The 14,174-nt window shown below is 39.3% G+C and overlaps 1 protein-coding gene across 13 annotated transcripts in view; it reads right to left on the bottom strand.

Annotated features, from left to right (window-relative positions):
• The window catches only part of LOC147349347 (uncharacterized), a 690,773-nt gene that overhangs the window by 278,341 nt on the left and 398,258 nt on the right, over window positions 1-14,174 (bottom strand). For 2 of the 13 annotated variants that reach the window (XR_015150404.1, XR_015150416.1), the window contains one exon: window positions 3,957-4,254. The exons of the other annotated variants lie outside the window; for them this stretch is intronic. The gene's annotated coding sequence lies outside the window, so the exon portion shown is untranslated. Of the gene's footprint in view, window positions 1-3,956; window positions 4,255-14,174 lie in introns of those variants that run through there. 13 annotated transcript variants of the gene reach the window in all.

The following is a 14,174-nucleotide window of genomic DNA, read 5'->3' as shown; positions in this document are numbered from 1 at the left end:
AGAATCCCAGGGATGGGGGAGCCTGGTGGGCTGCCGTCTATGGGGTCACGCAGAGTCGGACATGACTGAAGTGACTTAGCAATTGATTCCATGGCTTCCTCTGGAAGTTTGTTTCTAACCACTGCAAGTGAGAGTTTCTTTCTTAGAAATACTTCAGAATGGGAACTTCAGTCTTTGGAAGACTGTACTGTACATTCTGCTTGATGCTGATTATGTACATTGGCTATCACTCTTCTATCACTGTCCACAGATAACACTGTGTCTGACTCTGCCATGGTTGTTTTTAAGTTATTAAGATTGTGGGCTCTTGCTTATGTTTTTGGCTATTTGAAAACCTAAGAAACATTCTCAAGTTGTTTACTGAAAAATTACTTACCATTTGCTTATCTCCTTACCATGGGATACATGCAAGGAGTTTCATGCATTTATCTTCTCCCTCTGATTGCATCTTGCCATCTGTGGTGCAACCAAGAGGACCAGAGAGGCCTGCTTCTGTAATGATTGTACTTTAGTATTTTGGATTTGGGAGGGAACCAAAGCCTAGGGACATATAGGGCTGAACTCAGCTCAGTTACCTTCCTTTAGATGACCTGCCTGAAGAAGAACATTCTGAAGTTTGCAAATTGGTACGTGACATCTTTTAAAATAGCTCTAGATGTGCAGCCGGCTCTGTTCAAAAAATGGAACGTCAAAGGTGACTCAGCCCAGCTGAAGCAGAGAAAGTTTAATTCAGAACATAATTTGCTTTCCTTTATTTGCACACTGCAGTTCTGGGGGAATAAAAGCCATTATGGAATCAAAGGACAATTTGCTTTTTTGTTTTGTTGTTGTTCTGCACTGAATTTTTAAAGGCTTTTTTTTTTTTTTAAAAAGAACATAAACAGATGAATGATACTAGATTCAGTGCAGCTTAAAACTAAGTACCTTGAGCTCTTTTCCATGATAAACAGAGACCAATCCTGGCTCTCTGCCCCCAAGCACAGTTCTGTGTGTTCTCAGTCAGACGGGTTAGATCTTTTCCTGGTCTGGGGGAAGGGAGTCCAGGCAGATTGGGTAGTCATCCTCAGGGAGATGGGAATTTTAAAAGATGTTTAATGATAAACGTTCCCCTCTCCTCACACAATGAAGTCCCGCACTGCCTTTTTGGTCTCTCCATTTCCAAACACTGAAGGCAAATTTTGAACCTTTCTCTGGGCCTTTCTATGCATCTTGTGAAAGTGCAAGTCACTCAGTCGTGTCCAACTCTTTGCGACCCCAGTCCATGGAATTCTCCAGGCCAGAATACTGGAGCAGGGAGCCGTTCCCTTCTCCAGGGGATCTTCCCAACCCAGAGACTGAACCCAAGTCTCCCACATTACAGGTGGATTCTTTACCAGCTGAGCCACCAGGGAAGCCCATGCATCATGTTGGGGAGGGGAAATATCACTGAGGTGGAGAGAGCAGGAAAAACTACACTCATACTAAAAAATAAATGAAAGAGAAAGTCTGATAGAGTGAGGAAGACAGTCAAGATTCCAGGAGACAAATAGCATGTGCTTCTATAAGGGATTTTGTAGGATGTGGATTATCTGGTGTGGACACCAAGGTTTTCAGGGCAGTGACAGAATGTGAGGATATTGACATGAATTATGCATTAAACCCCTTGGACCTTCTTCAAGAAATATCAGTAAAAGGTGGGATTGCTTTTAATTACTTTTTGATGGCTGAACTATTTCTCACGTGACAGTGTACAAAACATAGACAATGTCAGGGTCCAGCTTATAATAGGAATTAGAGAAGAAACTAAATCTAAATTCAGGAGGGAGAAAATGAGTTCTGTCTGTATAGCTCTTCCTAAAATGGGAATGCTGCATGTAGCCTTAGGTCCTCCATGAAGTCTTGGACATATTCCCAGAAAGAATGACCCGGAGCATAATGAACACCTCCAGAAAATTCTCTATGCAAACATTTATTCTACAGTGTAGGATAGGACTTCACTGCTGGCCATGGGATAGCAGGACTGGGATTACCGTTAAGAGATCACCTGCTGTAGTTAAGGACAAAGGATAATAACAATGATGTGTTGAGGATCTGTCAAGGGCTCAGGACTGGAGTGAACTAAGAAAAGTGTAAAGCGCAGCTACAACCACCCAAGGGGTTTATCCTCAGGGTAGGGAATTATGATCACACACAGATCACAACTAGAGACTAAATGGAATTGGAAGAGTCGGAAAGGATACATTCAGTGGCAGCTCAGTAGACCTTTCTCAAGCACTCCTGATCCAGGTATGAAGTGTGTCCCAGCACAGAGGTGGCAGTCCCATGGCGGATGGGGAGTGGGGTTCACCCATTGCCATGGGTTGGGGTGATAGTCCCATCAGAATGGGAAATTGACTTTTCAACCATTGGTAAGGGTCCCACAGGTTCACTCTGCACGGGACACCAAAAATTATGTAGTTGACCCTGAAGATAAATCGTGTTCATATTGTAGAAACATGGAAGAAAGGAAGAAAGGAATCTTCCTTCTGTATTTACGAAGAATCCAAAGTTCTTTCTCAGCTCCAGACAAGAGAGACTGCAAAAAGTATATATAACTGTTTACCATATAATTGTACTCTTTGTTGAGTCTCCAGAGCCCATTTGTGATATTAACCCTTGCATTAATATACTACTAAGGCCAGAAAGTTAAAATATTCAGCCTCTCACTCTATCTTACTGTCAGAGGCAGGCTTATGACACAGTTCTGGCCAATGAGATGTCATCAGATTTTCTTTCTAAAATCAAAAGGCAAAATCTAATGAAGCTTAGGCTTCACCCTTCTGCTGGCCAGAAGTGGCAACATAAAGTGAAAATTCCATTTTTCAACCTTGAGATAGGAAATATAAGGGTTAATAAGTGCATAATAACAGAGGGGCTGAGGATGGAAACAGCTTTAGCTCCTAATGATACCACTGAACTATCATGACAGTCATGAATTTCTCACTTTTAACTTCCTGCTTCATGAGACAAAGAAAACCTGTTTAAGCCATCGTAATATCTATTATTTACTGTCAAATGGGTTCATAACTAATACACTTTTCAATTCAATAGGAATGCCACTTATTCCCTTGCTCATGTCACTGACATTTTTCCACAGGGGCAAATACAGCTTATGTTTCCTTCAGAAACCCACAGTGTCTTTTTGAATTTGCAGCCAAATCTCCATTTTTCAAAGGAGATACATTAACTCCCAAAGTCTTGTATTGATTTACAGATGCTTCCAAAAGTTATGCCCCATTGCCTGCAAAACCATAAAACCATATTTAGCTCCAATTAGTACTAGACCGTTGCAAGTCAAGCTTGTATGCTAGGTAAATTTTAAAATAATTACTATGTATTTTGTACTTTCACATTAAAGTGGTGATAAGCCATGAGTAGAATGTTTCAATTTATGATTGATTCTGTGCAGTTTTAAAATAGCTGGTTGACACACAGTAAATATTCAAGCTACTTCTTTGAGTCAATGTAAGCAAAACTCAAGTTAATTATTTCCTAAAATTCCCTCCATTTTTGTTGCTGCTGTTGTTCAGTAGCTAAGTTGTGTCTGACTCTTTGTGATCCCATGGATTGCAGCACACCAGGCCTCCCTGTCCCTCACTGTCTCCTGGAGTTTGCCCAAGTTCACATCTACTGAGTCAGTGGTGCTAGCCAACCTTAGTCAATTTAGTTTATTTACATTCTAGTATTTTAATCATATCAAATATCCTGGCAATATGCCAAAATTATTCTCTTAATTTGTATTCCTTACGCATGTCACATATTTTTGAAACATGTTGTACTATGAAATGTTATAATATTTGTTTATGAGCTTTTTTGACCCAAGTGATCTTAGTTAGGATGCATTCAGCTACTAGAACAGAATACCTAAATTATAGTGTTTTGAACCACTGTTTAAGATTATGCATTCTTTACTTACTAAGAATTCTGTAGGCTGGCAATTGCAGGGTAGTTCTGGGAGTTTAATGATGACACAAAGGACATTGGCTTTTTCCATTGCTCCAACCCTTCATTGTCCATGTGTTTGTTTTTACCCCATGTTTGTCACCTCATGGTCACATGATGGCTGCCATAATTCCAATCATGTCATCTTCACCCAATGGCATCCAAGATGGAAGATAGGGAGAGGAAGGCTAAAAAAGGTATTTTCACTATGCAACTCTCTTTCATTAGGAAGGAAATTAATTCCAAGATGTCCTCTGCAAACTTTTCCTTGGGGAAATCATCCCAGAACAAAGTCTGTAAAGAGTAAAAGGAGAAAAGTAGTGCCATTATTGGCCTAGACTAATCATGACACATTCCTTAGGGTGAGGTGCATTGCTATACAGATTCTGTTAACAAAATAAACATTCCCAAGGCAAGTAGCCAGTAACAAAGCTACAGAACCAGCTGCAAACCCACATCCCTGATCACAAATGTCATAATGAATATCATTCATTATCCTCCAGCATATTCTTATATCTCACTGCAAGTTAAAAATCAACAATAAATTAACTGCCAGAGAAGCCTATAATCTTTTTTTTTTTTTTTAAGTAATAGATACAACATTCACTGTAGCCATGGCAACTCTGGAGCTTCCCAAGTGGTGCAGTGGTAAGGAATCTGCCTGCCAATGCAGGAGATGCAAGAGATGGGGGTTTGATCTCTGGGTTGGGAAGATCAGCTGCAGAAGGAAATGGCAACCCACTTCAGTATTCTTGCATGGAAATCCCACAGACAGAGGAACCTGGCAGGATATAGTCCATAGGGTTGTAAAGAGTCAGTCATGACTGAATGACTGTGCACAACAATGATGGCAACTCTTTAACATTTTGGATGGTTTTGCATTGCAAAACCATACAGAAAACTGTATTTTCTCTCATTCATTCGTTCATCCAATAAAATTTTACTTTCTAGCTACTAGGTGACAATCTCCATACTAGGTACTTATATTTATCAGGGAAAAAACAAACACAACAGATAAAGAACCCTGGCCTTGAGGTACTAGTGGGAGGAGCACACAATAAATAATAAACATCAACTAGTATTAAGCCCCCTTCTGTGGAGGATTTTACTTCCTACATTGTTGACCTCAGGCTTGGCCATATTGCTTGTTTTAGCTAATGAAATGTCAGTGGGAGGGATGGGTGTTATTTCTAAGCAGAAGCTTTTGCTGTCTCTCCTCCTTGTACCAGAAGAAAGGCAATTCAGCATGATATTTTCAGAATGAAGAAGACACTGCAGCAGAGCCTCAGTCAAGCCAGGCAAATACAAGGTTGGTATTGTAAGTCATGGTAGTCTTTTTGTTTTACCACAGTATGACAGAATTATGATAGGCTAAACTGACCAGTAATATAGTTAATATAGTATATGTCATTTAGTCACTCAGTCGTGTCCGATCTTTGTGACCCCATGGACTGTAGCCTGCCAGGCTCATCAGTCCATGAGATTTCCCAGGTGAGAATGCTGGAGTGGTATCAGCCCTGATAAGCACTATGGGGGAAAGGGGGAGAGTAGAACAGAGTGCAGAGGGTCAATAGTAAGATATGGTGTGTTCAGATGGCAGTGGGGTAGTCAGGTAAATCCCATTGAGGAGATGAGGTTTGAATCTGTCTTCTGGTTTAAAGTGAGAGAATTTTGCCAAGAGGACATCTGGGGAAGGGGTACTCTAGACAGTAGCACCAGCTAGGGAAAAAGGCCTCTGGGGAGATGTTTAGAATATTTGGGGACCTCTGTGGCTGCAGCAAATAAGAAAGGGAGAGTAGCAGATGAGTTCAGAGGGGTAGTGGGGCCAAATGGAGTGGGATTTTAGACACTGAACAAGGATTTTGACTATTACTCTGTGTTAATTAGGAAGTCACTGCAGGGTCTCCAACAAAGTTAAGGAAGGGTGATAACTTAAATTTTTTAAAATATCAGTTGGCTGCTCTACTGAACATAGACCATTGAAGGACAAAGGTAGAGCATGGAGACTAGTTAAGAGTCTGTTTCAGGAATCCAGGTAGATACGATGGTTACTTGAAGCAGAGAGGTAGCCAAGTTGTGGATATGTTAAGATTCTCAATAAATTTTGAAAGTAGGGAAAATAGGGTGTAGTAATGAACTAGTGTGGGGTGAAGAGAAGACCCTATGCTCCTTTGACAAAGTGAAGTATGCTCCCTTACAAATGGTAACTCTCATGCTCCCTAGAAGACAGGCCATTCAGCACTGTCATTCTTGCTGACCATTCGTGTGTGTGTGTGTCTGTCTGTCTGTCTGTGTGTGTACACAGTACCAACAAATCTTCAGACGGCAGTATTGATAATCACAATTACCTGTGAAATAAAAGGGGAAATCAGAAATGGACTAGTCCTATCTAGAAAAGATTCTGAGCTTTCTTATTACCATGGCTTTATCATTTAATATATGTCATATTGTATGGCAGAAATCTAGATCTTTTTTATTATCTTGTAACCATTTCATAATAGTTTTCAACAAACTATTTTGGTTTTGTGTTAATCACTCAGTCATGTCCATGGACTGTACGCCACCGGGCTCCTCTGTCCATGGGATCCTCCAGGCAAGAATACTGCAGTGGGTTGCTATTTCCTTCTCCAGGGGATCTTCCCAACTCAGAAATCAAACCCTGGTCTCCCACATTGCAGGAGGATTCTTCAGTGCCTGAGACACAAGGGAAGCCCCACTTTGCTTTTGCTGAACTACAAAACAACAAATTCATGTTTAATAATAACAAAAAGTACTGAGTTTTCATTCCTCAAGAAAGCTGATGATAAATATGCAACTCTACAAACTCTTGTTGATATTTACCATCTCTCATGGCGGTGACTTAGCACCAGCACGATGGTGGTATTATTAACACCGCAGGCCACATGGAAAGCAGAACACATAAACCTGATGATGAAGCATCAGTAAGGATTTTACAAAGACTTTTCCCCCGAATTACTTCCTAGTTGACAGATGTAGATTTATAGATGACTAAATGAAGAATGGCTTTCCATTTAGATCAATGCTCATTATTTTAAATTACTTTTGCTTATTTTCTATTTCAAGTTTTCTTGTGGTCCAATAGTTGAAGAGATTTGTGAATAATTAAGTGATGCTGGTGCTATATGAGTTTCATCAGATTCTTCAAATAGAAAATGAGTTAAGCTACTAATGGTTGGATTACTTTTTTCATCTAGTTAAAATTAAAGCTTTTAAAGTTTCACTCCTTTGTAGGTATTCAAATGCCACATGGTTAGATGCAACAATAAAAGTAAAATTACTTGTTTTGCAGTGAAAATCTGAATGCAAATTTTGGGGAATATGGCATTATAATCAAAATGAAAAGAACAATGTAATTAATTAAGATCCTTATGAAATAGAAATATGTTGTAATTGACTGTAGAACATATATAATTCAAAAGTCCAAATTTGGGATGATATTTTACAAAGAAAATAGAAGTTCTGAAAATTTATTATAAATGGTATATATATATGTGTACATATATATACAAGTAATATATACATATATACATTTTAAAAAAAATAACAAACTTTAGCAATACAGTGTATCCCCTATGAGTAACTACCATGTTGTAAATGGCAATGGACTTTTTAGGAGTGAGTTCTCTTAATGTTGGTTGATTTTCATTCAAATCAGTTGGAAATCTTTAATTGATGTATTCAGTGATGATAAAACCTAATATAAAATAAACCACAGCTAGTAAAGATTTTATTTAATTATAGATAATTATGAAAATTAAAGCCTGAAAACAGAAAGACTTCCAAAATTATTCCTGTAAAAGCAAAGATATAACAAAAAAATATAAGCTATAATAGGTCAAATGATATGTATATTATTTCATTTTAAAATTTGACAACTTTATTATGCAATATCTTAAGCATGGAAAGATTCTCTTCATAGATCTCTTATTTTTAAGTAGATATGTATATGTGTGTGTATATATACATATATTTTGAACCAATGGAATAAAGATGGAAAGCCCTACGGTTTAATAGCATCTAAATTTCATGAAAAACTCAAAAGAATCACATGTAGAGAAAATCATTTGACAAATTTTTTATTGTAAAAAATCTTTACTAAAGAAAGGTCTTCTTAATGGAGGCAAAAAGAAAGAACTTGTGCCATATTTGAAATTAATTATGGATGTACCTTGTTTTCATTCCAATCCCAAAGAAAGGCAATGCCAAAGAATGCTCAAACTAACACACAATTGCACTCATCTCACACGCTAGTAAAGTAATGCTCAAAATTCTCCAAACCAGGCTTCAGCAATATGTGAACCATGAACTTCCAGATGTTCAAGCTGGTTTTAGAAAAGGCAGAGGAACCAGAGATCAAATTGCCAACATCCGCTGGAACACTGAAAAAACAAGAGAGTTCCAGAAAAACATCTATTTCTGCTTTACTGACTATGCCAAAGCCTTTGACTGTGTGGATCACAAATAACTGGAAAATTTTGAAAGAGATGGGAATACAAGACCACCTGACCTGCTTCTTGAGAAACCTATATGCAGGTCAGGAAGCAACAGGTAGAACTGGACATGGAACAACAGATTGGTTCCAAATAGGAAAAGGAGTACATCAAGGCTGTATATTGTCACCCTGCGTATTTAACTTCTATGCAGAGTACATCATGAGCAACGCTGGGCTAGAAGAAGCACAAGCTGGAATCAAGACTGCTGGGAGAAATATCAATGACCTCAGACATGCAGATGACCCCACCCTTATGGCAGAAAGTGAAGAGGAACTAAAAAGCCTCTTGATGAAAGTGAAAGAGGAGAGTGAAAAAGTTGGCTTAAAGCTCAACATTCAGAAAACGAAGATCATGGCATCTGGTCCCATCATGGCATGGGAAATAGATGTGGAAACAGTGTCAGACTTTATTTTGGGGGCTCCAAAATCACTGCAGATGATGACTGTAGCCATGAAATTAAAAGACGCTTACTCCTTGGAACAAAAGTTATGAGCAACCTAGACAGCATATTAAAAAGCAGAGACATTACTTTGCCAACAAATAAATAGTTTTGTTGTCCGTCTAGTCAAAGCTATGCGTTTTCTAGTAGTCATGTATGGATGTGACAGTTGAACTCTAATGAAAGCTAAGCACTGAAGAATTGATGCTTTTGAACTGTGGTATTGGAGAAGACTCTTGAGAGTCCCTTGGACTGCAAGGAGATCCAATCAGTCAATCCTAAAGGAAATCAGTCCAGAATATTCTTTGGAAGGACTGATAATGAAGCTGAAATGTCAATACTTTGGACACCTGATGTGAAGAAGTGACTTATTGGAAAAGACCCTGATGCTGGGAAATATTGAAGGCAGGAGGAGAAGGGTAGACAGATGATGAGATGGTTGGATGGCATCACTGACTCAATGGACATGAGTTTGAGTAAACCCCGGGAGTTGGTGATGGACAGGGAGGTCTGGTGTGTCCAGTCCATGGATTCACAAAGAGTCGGACGTGACTGAGCAACTGAACTGAAATGAAGCAAAGGTAACATCATGGATTTTACCAGGGCAGTAGAGGGATGGATTTGCTATTAATTGGGATAGTGAACGTGGTGTGTTAAACCACATTTTCCAGAGTAAGAAAGATGAGGGGTTCCGTTTTGGACATGTTCATTTTAGACATCCATTTGATGTTAGGTTGGCAGTCAGATATATAAGTCTAATCCTAAAAAGGATGTGCAGGCAGAAGATAAAATTTTGAGAGTCTTTATCATATAAATTGCTTTTTTCCCCCTGTAGATAGACACAGGCTCATTCTGTCCCAGTTTGCCTGCACCTTTGAAACATAACTTCGGTCTCCTTCCATCAAGGAGTGAAATCTATTTTCCCATCTCTTACTTGTACATTGGTTTCATGACTTGCTTTGACCAACAGATTGTGGCAGAAGGGATAATACAACTTCGGAGGTTGTCTATAAAGTTCTTTGAGCTTTCCTTTTCACTTTCTTAGAACACTGCCCTGAAACTGCCTTGTAAGGAACTCCATCATCTGACCTGTGGGATGACATGAGGTAACAAGGAAGAGAACCAAGGCAACTTAGATGACAGCCAGAAACAGCTGCCAAACCTGCATAAGAGGTAACCGTGGACCTTCCAGCCTATCGTCCAGCTGAATAAAAGCTGCAGAAGAGAACCTAGTGTCACCATAGGAGTAACTACCCAGTCACCCCACAGAACCATGAAAGAATAAACTGGTTTTTACACCACTAACTTCGAGGGTGATTGGTTATAGAGCAATAGATAACTGATAGAATATTTAAACAATGTGATTCATTAAAATTATCAAAACAATGATGGAAAAGGGATAAGGATCAAGAATTAAGTCCTGGGCATGCTTAGTTGCTCAGTCATGTCTGACTCTTTGTGGCCCTTTGGACTGCAGCCCACCAAGCTCCTCTGTCCATGGGATTTTTCAGGCAAAAATACTGGAATGGGTTGCCATTTTCCTTCTCCAGGGGATCTTCCTGACCCAGGGATCAAACTCACATTTCCAATGTCTCCTGCACTGTAGGTGGATTCTTTAGTCACAGAGCAATCATGGAGGCCCCATGTCCTGGGCACTCTAACAGTAATAAGATAGCCAATATCTATATTATACTAGTATATAAATATTGTTGCTATTTAGTTATGAGTTGTGTGTGACTCTTGCAACCCCATGGACTATAGCCTGCCAGGCTCCTCTGTCCCATGGGATTTCCCAGGCAAGAATGCTGGAGTGGGTTGCCATTTCCTGCTCCAGGGGATCTTTCTGACCCAGGGATCAAACTCATGTCTCCTACATTGGCAAGTGTATTATTTACCACTGAGCCACCAAGGAAGCATATTATTTATATGCATATAATATTAATATCAAGAAATTATACTAAAATTTGGTTATATCAATGGAAAATATATTTGTAATCAAAGATAGGTATGCAAGTGATTCTCTAGAATTCCAAAAATGTTAACAATGTGATGATTTATAGCAACAATGTAACCCTTGTTTGCATCTGTTGCCTAACAAAACCTAATGTGTTTGCAAATGGGAAAACATGAAAGGTATATTATTGAAATTAGTATATATATATTAATTATATATATATATGTGTGTGTGTGTGTGTGTGTGTGTGTGTGTGTATAGGGCTTCCTTGGTGGCTCAGACGGTAAAGAATCTTCCGTACAGGAGACTCTTGTTTGATCCCTGAGTTGGGAAGATCCCCTGGAGAACGGAAAGGCTACTCACTCCAGTATTCTTGCCTGGAGAATTCCATGGACAGAGGAGCCTGGCAGGCTATAGTCAATGATGTCACAAAGAGTCAGACACAACTGAGTGATTAACACAACACAACACAAAATAATCACAATGACTGATCTGATGCCATGGAATGTATACTACAAGCTCTGTAGTAGGCAACCAAGAATATAATGACAAACAAGAAGATATGGTTTATGCTACAATGAAATCTGCAATCTAGTGGCAGATATAGACAATTAAATAAGCAATTAGAATGCAAAAGGAAGTTCAGTTTGCTATGGGACAACATACACAGACAACTTAATCCCAGACTAGGGGAAGATCAAGGTCAGAGACATTTTCTGAATAATGTCTCAAGTGAGACTTGAAGAATACAAAAAATGCTAACCAATCAAAGTCGCAAGACATGAAATCTCAAAGTCAGAGAAAGAGACAGATCACTATATGTTCTAAGACTTAAGATGTGGTGCATAGTGTCAGGGGAGGAAGAAAGCTTGGGCACGTTAACACTGAGGAAGGCATGACTAGAGATGAGAATCAAAAGGGAGCCTTCTTCATTCCTACAAATTAGGACTTCATCCCAGATTTACAGTAATGGTCTCAGTGTAGTGCTAGAGGCAGAAGTTAGAATATAGTAGATGGAAGAATGAGTAGAAAGAAATGAATAACCACAAATATGGTAAAGACTTTCAAAGTCTGTACCTACAAAAGAAGGATGATAAAAAAAGGTGGTGGTGAGATAATACTGTGATATCAAGAAGATGCTGTTTTAAAGTTTGGTGAGCAGGTTTAGTACTGATGGAGAAGGAAGCCAAAAATCATTGTAGAGTTGAAGATACAGGAGAAAGAATTCTCCCTGATTCATACAGTAAGAATACCAAAAAGGTGAGGAGATCAAGAGCACAGGTGGGGAAAGTAGCATTAGGCAGCTAATTCACACACTGAAATGAAAGAGAGGAGGAGAGGGTAAGTGTGGGAGCAAATAAGCTGCTTCAGTTGCATGAAGTTGAGAAAGTTGTTGGTAGGCTTCTATTTTCTCCTTGAAGTAGGAGGCTAGGACATATGCTGTGGGGAGAGAAGCAAATTGGCAGGAACAGAGGTTTAAGGAGAATGGAGAAGGTTGGAAATAGCTGTTGTGAAGAAATGGGGGTGAGAACTAATTAGGAAATCCAGAGCAGCCCAACTGAAGATGGATATCGTGACTTTAGAGGAGCATCAATCAGCTAGATTGTGAGTTTACCCCTTAGTGCACAGCAATATGGACTTAAGAAGGTAAGTAGTTAAACATTTGGTAAGAGTTGCCTTTCCCAGGTCAGTGTTTTAGAAAGACAGTAGAGCCATAGGACACACATATGTCAATTACAAGGCAGGTTGAGATAAATCTCACGTCTGTAAGTGTAGGCAGATGAAGAAAGTCAGTACTGGCCACATTTGTTAAAGGGAACAATAAGCATTGTTCATTGGGCATTCCAGGGGAGGGAAATTCATAGGTGATGGCTTGGGTGTAAAGAGAGTGTAGCAGAAATGATAGATCCTTGGTGAGAAGTGATATGAACTATGTTAGGTAACTGTGCCTTAGTCTGGAAAAGTATGTGTGTTTGTGTGTGTGTGTCTGTGTGTGTGTCTGTGTGTATGTAAATTTGGAAAAGCTAGGAACCTTGGCACAAAGCAGTGAAAGATTGTGGGCAGGAGCTGGGGTTGAAGAACACACCTATGCACATAAACAAACTCACATGCCTTTATTAACGCCACTACTGAAATAGACCTCAATACTTTAATTTGTTTGGATACCTAAGGTTATGATCAAAAATATGATATTCATGTGTGCATACATGATAAGTTGCTTCACTCATGTCTTTGCAGTCCTATGGACTATAGTCTACCAGGCTCCTCTGTCCATGAGATTCTCCAGGCAAGAATACTGGAGTGGGTTGTCATGCCCTCCTTCAGGGAGCTTATTCATAGAGCTTATAATATTTTAAGTATAAAAGTATTTTTAAAAACAATATATTGCCCAGATTATATATTTTAAAAAACCCCTCATTTCTTTCATTCTTTTAATAAACATTAAGTATGAAGTACTGTTGTAGAAACTAAGATTACAATCTGGGACAAAACAGTAAAAGGAAAAAGCCCTGTTCTCAGTGAGTTCATATTTTATTGGGAGAGGCAGACAATAAAAACTACATAGATAAACATATGTTATGCAATGATGTGGTAAGTTCTTTGGGGAAAAAAAGATTGAAGAGAAATAGGAAGTTCTAGGGCTCGGGGTGTATTTTAAAATATTAAATTGAGTGGTCAGAACTCTTTGTGGAGCTGACATTTGGAAAAAAGCTGAAGGGTGTAATGAAAAAAGCCATGAGGCAATCTGACGTGATTGTAAGGATGTTGGCTTTGACTCTGAGAGAAAGGGCAGGTCATTAGTGGTTTTTGAGAAAAAGGGGGAAATAGAATCGGATTTAAGTTTTGCATGAACCAGTTTAGTAACTGTACAGAGTACTAAGTGGGAGGGACAGAGTAGAAATGGTCACTCAGTTGTGTCCGCCTCTTTGCAACTCCATGAGCTGTAGCCCGCCAGGCTCCTCTGTCCATGGGATTCTCTAGGCAAGAATACTGGAGTGGGTAGCCATTCCCTTCTCCAAGGGATCGTCCTGACCCAGGGATCAAACCCAGGGTCTCCTGCTATTGCAGGCAGATTTTTTACCACCTGAGCCCACCAGGGAAGCCCCAGTAACATAAGTAATTAGACTATTACAGTCATTCAACAGAACACCGATGCTGACATGTACTCTTGGTAAGACCACTGTGGTGGCAACCTATTGGAATACGAACATATTCTGAAGGTAAGGCCAACAGGATTTGCTGAGGGGATGAATATATAGTATGTAACAAAGGGTGAAATGAAAGATAACTCCCAAATTTTTCACCT

The sequence above is a fragment of the Bos grunniens genome, chromosome 21, assembly GCF_055505025.1.
Source record: "Bos grunniens cultivar Pamir isolate PY7600 chromosome 21, Bosgru_T2T1.0, whole genome shotgun sequence".
Lineage (NCBI taxonomy): Eukaryota > Metazoa > Chordata > Mammalia > Artiodactyla > Bovidae > Bos > Bos grunniens.
The sequence above is the reverse complement of the archived record's forward strand: the minus strand, read 5'-3'. Positions and strand labels throughout refer to the sequence as shown.